Genomic DNA, 7,501 nt, shown 5'->3' with positions numbered 1-7,501 from the left:
AGGCTGGAGGGGCTCAAGGTGAAAGAGATGTGAGCTTTTGCCCTCAAAGAACTCAAAAGGAAGGTCTACAGTTGTAGTTCAGTGGTAGTATGTCAGTTAGTGTAAATTATCCCCAACACACACACACACACACACACACACACACACACACACACACACACACACACACACCCTCAGATAAACCTGCTTATTTTCTTTTACCTATATTAGCGTTTGGCCTGCATCTAGGTCCCTGTACCACATGTGTGCAGTGCCTACAGAAGCCAGAAGAGGGCTATGGATCCCCTGGAACTGGAGTTATAGCCAGTTGTGAACCACCATGTGGGTGCTGGGAATCAAACCCAGGTCCTCCAAAAGAATATCCAGTGAGTGCTCTTAATCCACTGAGCCAGAGATATTTTTGAGGTCATAGAACCTCTGTGAATCTGAGGGCCAAATTGCAGGGTGACTTGCAATCCATCTCAGAAGCAAACTTGATCCTGACAGTAGTGGCAGGGGTTTGACAGCAGTTGCTGCTGGAGTGAGGTGAGACTGCTTTGGTGAATGCTGACTAGAGTGGAAGGGGCAGGTCATGGTCACTTCCTGTCCTGCGCCCTCATGCCTGCCTATACAGGAAACACCTCTTCTTCCTGGGCCTCTGTCTCCTTTGATCAAAGGGAATGAGGGAGTATATCCACTGAGGAAAGTCTGCTGTCCTCAGAAGGGTAACTATGTATCCGTAGAGAATTAGGAAAGAAACTTATACATAGTTTTGAAGGGTATGCCTCACTACCTAGCTTTCTTCCATGAAGCCCTTCATTTTATTTATTTTTGTTTGTTTTTGTTGTTGTTGTTGTTTTTTTTTTTCGAGACAGGGTTTCTCTGTGGCTTTGGAGGCTGTCCTGGAACTCGCTTGGTAGTCCAGGCTGGTCTCGAACTCACAGAGATCCACCTGCCTCTGCCTCCCGAGTGCTGGGATTAAAGGCGTGCGCCACCAACGCCCGGCGAAGCCCTTCATTTTAAAAGTTACATTACCCCACAGTAGTAACACAAACTGGGGACCAATCCTTTCATGCATGGACCTTTGGGGAAACTTCAGATCCAAACTACAGAGTGATAAGAATGTTTTAAAGCTGGACATGGCAGAAACTAGGGGTACACCCTGTGGACTTGTCTAGGATGTGTGGCTTTATCCCATTCAGAAAGAATAATGGCTCCCTGCAGCAGGGGCGATCTCAATGGGTTACGCACAGCACACGGGCTTGACTATGATACACTTAGGTAACTTAGGAATACAGATGCAGCTTGGTTTGTAAAGTACTTGCCAGCATACAGGAGGGCCATAGGTTCAATCCTACGAACAACTAAATCAGAGGTGATGTTGGTTCCATGTAATCTTAGCATTCAAGTCAGGGGAAGAATGATCAGAAATTCAAGGCCATCCTTAGCTACATACTGTGTTCAAAACCAGCCCGAGCTACATGAGACCCTCTTTTAAGTAAATTGAGTAGATGATTTGTGTGGATTAGATCTCAGCCCTGGGACACAAACTATAATACTCTGAGAGGAGGGAATCTCATTGAGAAAATGCCTCCATAAGATCGGGCCGTAGGCAAGCCTATAGGGCATTTTCTTAGTTAGTGATTGGTATGGGAAGACATAGCCCATTGTTGGTGGGGCCACCCCTGGACTGGTGGTCCTAGGTTCTGTAGGAAATATGCTGAACAAGCTGGTAAACAGCATCCCTCCATGACCTCTGCATCAGCTCCTGCCTCAAGGTTCCTGCCCTGCCAAGTTGCTGCTTTGCCTTTGTTCAGTGGACTGTGATTCAAGGTATTTTAACCAAATAAACCTTTTTTTTCTAGTTGCTTTTGATCATGGTGTTTCATCACAGCAGTAATAGCCCTAAGATAACCTGTCAAAAACACAGGAAGAGCCAGTGGTTGTGGCACAGCACCCCGGAGGCAGAGGCAGGTGGATCTCTGAATTAGGCCAGCCTGGTCTACAGAGTGAGTTCTAGGACAGCCAGGGCCACACAGAGAAACCCTGTCTCAACAAACAGAACAAAACAAAAAATCACAGGAGGAAGGGGAAAGGACCACAAGCCCCCAGCAGTTGGCATCAAGGTCTCCCATGATTGTGACCATGAGAGGACCTTTTAGATATCCCAGATAATATCAGGAGACACTTGTGACCCCTACCTGCAGAGAGGCCTCCAAGGTAAGCCAGAATGTTCTCGAACTTTTGTGCTTTACCCCTGTTCACCTAGTCCTGCCTCCCTGCTCCCTTCCAGCTTCTCAGCTCTGTGTCCAAGAGTCAGTACAGGAAAACCAGCAAGCCGCAAAGCCCTGTGTCCTCTTCCAAGCATGGGGATTGTCTTTGGTCTCTGTTACTGGGATAAAACACTGACCAAAAGCAGCTTGGGGAGTGTGATGGCTATTCTTGATTGTCAGTTTGACTATATCTGGAATTAACTAAAACACAAGCAGCTGGATACATCTGTGAAGAATTTTTTTTCTTCATTAAATCATTTTAGGTTGGGCAGTGGTGGCACATGCCTTTAGTCCCAGCACTTGGGAGCCAGAGGCAAATGGATCTATATGGGTTCAAGGCCAGGCTGTTCTACAGACAAGTTTTCCAGGACAGCCAGAGCTGTTGCACAAAGAAACTCTGTCTCCAAAGCCAAAAAGAAAGGCATTTCAACTGGGAAGACCCAATTCTAACCTGGATCTTTGAAGTGAGAAGCATACCTTTAATCCAGGTCTTTTGAGGAGGGAAGACCCACCGTTAATCTTGGGCCACACCTTCTGCTGGCAGCCGATATAATGGACTTGCCCTCACTGACTGGCAAGTCCATTCTTTCACTGGCATTAGAGCCCACTTCTTCAGGATTCTGGCATATACTGAAGACTAACGAGGCATCCAGCCTCCTGATCTGAATAGATTCTGCATTCTTGGACTTTTTGTGGTCTATAATATGATACAATATATGTGTTATATGTATATATTTTACATATATAACATCTCATATATATGTGTTATAAATATTCTATATATAAAATGAATGTTCCTCAAGAGAACCCTGTCTAATACAAGGAAGGAAGGGATTATTTGGTTTACATGGTACATCTTGAGGGGACGCTGAAGCAGAGACCATGGAGGAATGCTGCTTACTGGCTTTCTTATACAACCCAGGCCCTCCTGCCCAGGCATGGCACTACCCACAATGGTCTGGGCCTATGTCCACACCAATCAGCAATTGAGAAGCTCCACAGACCAGTATGATAGAGGCAATTTCTCAACTGGAATTTCCTCTTTTCAATTATGTCTAGGTTTGTGTCAAATTGACAAATCCTTAATAAAGTGTTTGAGGGTTTCATTCCATGCATGTACATGTGTCCACCTCGGCACACGCATGCTTGCTATGAACTGAACCTAAAGCCCCACAGATGCTAAACACATGGTCAGCCACCACCACTACATCCCCAGCCAATCAGTTCATGTCTTCAACCTGCTCAAGCTAAATGATAGCTGAGCCAGCCCTGCCAACACCCACTTTTTTCTCCTACTTCTTTTGAATCCTTTTCACCTTTAATGTAATCTGAAACACAAGAGTAGAATGACTAATGAGTTTCCATGTGCCTATTGTGTTTTGATAATTATCAATATTTTGCCAGTCTCCCAAACCTACCTTTTTTCCAGGGTAGGGTGGGGGCCCAGGCCAGACTATTTTAAAAAAGTAAATCCTATCAGAAGGACAAGTGATGCAGGACAGCAAGTTCAAAAGCCAGCCTGGCCAGTTTAGTGAAACACTGTCTCCAAAGTAAATAACTAAAGACACAGAAAAGGCAGGGGACAGCTGCTCTGGGGACCAGGACTTGTAATCCAGAACTTGGGAAGCAGAAGCTGGAAAGAAGTTCAAAGCCAAACTCTGCTAAGTCAGGAGGTTGAAGTCAGCCAAAGCTACATGAGACCCCATCTTTAAAAGAGGGGAGTGCTGAATTTTTGCTGCAGGTGCTTAAAAATGCAGAGAGTAATGCTGAACTAAGGGTTTAGATGTAGGTGCTCTGGCCATTAAACACATCCAGTAAACAAAGCACCTAAGATGCCCTATGAATTTACAGAGCTCACGACTGCTTAACCCATCTGTGCGCTCCTCTGTCACGCTGAGATGATCCTCACAGAAAAGGAACAGACTGTTCCAAAGCCAGAAGAGGAGGTCACGGAAGAAAATGGTCCCAGAAGAAACTGGGGGAACAAAACCTTATGACATGGGAATGAATTCAGCATAAAATAAATGCAGATAAACTTTTTTTTTTAAGTATCACTGGGTGTGGTGATGCATGCTTTTAATCCCAGCACTCAGGGGGCAGAGGCAGGTGGATCTCTTTGAGTTCCTGGCCAGTCTGGTCTACAGATTGAGTTCCTGGACAGCTTAAGGCTACATAAAGAAACTCTGAAGAGGGAGAGAGAGAGAGAGAGAAAACTAAAACTAAAACAACTTACATAAGCAACAAAAGATATAAATACCAGAAGAAACAGTCAAGACTAGCAGAGAGTTTAAAACAGTTGGGTCTAGAGAGTGAACAGGGCTGAGAAACTTTGGTTTTAAAATGCTGGGCTTGACAACAACTGACTTTCTTAAAGGATCAGACTTGTTGAGTTGGTACTGTGGTCGAAGCTGAAATCTGAGAATGAGCTCAGGCTGCAGCCAGGTTAGTGCATGAGCAGCATGCCCCCGGAGCTGAGGACAGCTGGCAGGGACAGAACAGGCTCCCCAGCCTGCCCCAGCTCCCACCTGTCCTGTTTTTTGTGTGGCCCTGCCAGAGCAGCCAGCCAGAGTGACGATGTCAGCCCATGGCGCCCGGCATTGTCTACTCCGGGAGGCTTCATCGCTGCCAGCCACACCTCCACTGCCTTCTCCATCCTCTTTCTTTAGAAGGTTCTAGTGCACAGCTCCCAAAGGTGACAGTCTGCAGCCTTTCAACAGATATCCCAGTTGGAAGGACTAGGGCTCCCATGGAAGGGCTGCTGTGTTCTTTCCCTGTCCAGAGGAGAGGATATTATCAGAGCCTGACTCTGAAGTCAGTCTTATGACTTGGTGGTTGCTGTGTGACCTTTTACAAACTCCTTTATCTTTCTGAGCATCTGCTTACCAGCTTCCAAATGAAGAACATAGAGATGCAAAGAGCTGCTGGGAGGCTTTGAAAGAATGGTGCAGGTAGGTTGTGTAGCACATTTGTCACAGACTAGGTGCACGGCATCGGCAGTGTCCCCCACCCCGAGATCTCCAGGATGATGAGGACAGTTTGTAGACTGAGACCATCCCAATGGGCACCTGGCAGCCAGTGTGCCCCACTGACACCCACCTCTGTGCCTCAGGTCTCCTCTTTCCCTCCAGCGGTCAGCTTTCGTCTTGGCCTCAGGCCAAAGGGATCAGACCATCCTGTCTTTGTTTGGAGTCTCAAGCTTAGAAACCTCTTGGGATCAAGCTTCCCCACTCCAAAGAGGGCAGCTGTGGAGGGGGCAGGGCAAACAGCCTGAGGAGGGGAGCCAGGCCAGTGCTGAGTGTTGTGACTGCTCGAGGGGAGGTAACATTTTAAAAGGCCCATCAGAGAATTGGGGAGATAGTTCTGTCGGTAAAGTGCATTCCACATAAACACAATGAACCTAAGTTAGAAGCCATGTAAAATCCAGGCATGGTAGCAGTTTGCCTGTAATGCCCACACTGGGGAGGCAGAGACAGGTGGACCCCCAGGGTTCCCTGTCCACCCAGTTTTGTTTCAGCAGCAAGTCTCAGACCACTGAGAGATTCTGTCTCAAAAAAGGCTGACAAACCAGGCGTTGGTGGCGCATGCCTTTAATCCCAGCACTCGGGAGGCAGAGGCAGGCAGATCTCTGTGAGTTCAAGGCCAGCCTGGTCTACAGAGCAAATTCCAGAACAGCCAGGGCTACATAGAGAACCCCTGTCTTGAAAAACCAACTAAATAAATAAAAACAAGGTCAATACCTGAGGTTGACCTCTGGCATTTACATGTACATATGCATTTGCATGTGCATGTATGTACACACACACACACACACTCATACACACAACATTGTCCAACAAAGATTCACTGGGCAGTGGGAGAAGAACCAGGAGTCTTCAGCTACCCTAACACCCTTAGTACTGACTGCCTTCCCATATAGACTGCCCACAGGGTTCCCCCAAAGGAAACTAGGGGGAGGAAAGGAAAGGGTGTAGATCTGGATGGCCCCCCAAATGTCAATTGCTTGCAATATAGAGAGCCAAGATCCAGATAACATCCAGCAAGACTAGAACAGCTGTCTCCATCTGACAGCAAACAGGCAGGATGCTATGTGTGTGTGTGTGTGTGTGTGTGTGTGTGTGTGTGTGTGTGTGTGTGTGTGTGTGTAACCTAGCAGATCCACACTGGGTGACAAGGAGATGTTGCAGTCAGGAACTTCAAGCTCAGCTGGAAACCAGGGCTGATTCAATTTTCCAAGCTCCCTCAGATTGAAATTGAATTGTCAGGAGCGAAGGAGCAAAGCTTGTGTCTCAGAGTTTCACTCCCATGACCACTTGGTCACTTAGCCCTGATGCTTTGGGCCTGTGGTGGTGCAGTATATCATGTCAGGAGCACATGGCAGAAGAGGAGTGTTCACCTCAGAGTGGCCAGGAAGCAAAAAGAGAGAAAAGAAGTAGCTGGGGCCTTAATATCCCCTTCAAGGGTGCCACCTCAATGACCCATCTTCCTCCCATTGGATCCCACTTCCCATTTGATCACCTCCCAAGAGTTCCCCAGGCTGGTGAACAAGCCTTTAGCACAAGCCTTTAGGAGCGCTTCAGATCTAACTCATTTGTATTATTTACTTACTTATTTTTGGTTTTTTGAGACAAGGTTTCTCTGTGTAGCCCTGACTATCCTGGAACTCACTCTGTAGAACAGGCTACCCACTATTGCCTCCAAAGCACTTGGATTAAAGGTGAGTGGTGTGTGTGCTACCACTACCTAGCTTCAGATCTAACTCATAACAGGCAATATTCATGGAGAAGTAAAGTCTAGGAAATGGGAAGTGAAATTCAGTTTTCTTTCAACTGGGCTCATTTCCCAGACTCACCACAGGGAACCCATTGTCAGCCATAAGAAGCCAACAGAAGAGAGCCGTCACCATAACAGAAGTCCAGAATCCTCTTCTCTAGGAAATGATGGAAAGAATGGAAAGAGAGGACTCCAGAGGAAAATGGGCTACTACCCATCCAACTCTAAAGAGTCTTGCACAGCAAGGGCAGGAGAGCAGCTCAGAGCATGAAGTAAAGTGGGACATTCTCCTCCAGACCCCTAAAGATCTGTGAGGTGTGCAGACACTCCACCTGCAGAAGGCAGTCCTGGTGAGAGAGGGTACCCCTCTCTACAAGACATGTGTCGCCTGTTGTATGCAAGGTTATCCAGCAATCAGACCTGAACGATTTTTGTTTGGTGGTTGGTTGTTTTTTGAGACAGGGTTTCTCTATGTAGCC

The sequence above is a fragment of the Mesocricetus auratus genome, unplaced genomic scaffold (genome assembly GCF_017639785.1).
Source record: "Mesocricetus auratus isolate SY011 unplaced genomic scaffold, BCM_Maur_2.0 Super-Scaffold_100676, whole genome shotgun sequence".
NCBI classification, from domain to species: domain Eukaryota; kingdom Metazoa; phylum Chordata; class Mammalia; order Rodentia; family Cricetidae; genus Mesocricetus; species Mesocricetus auratus.
Note: the sequence above shows the minus strand (reverse complement) of the source record.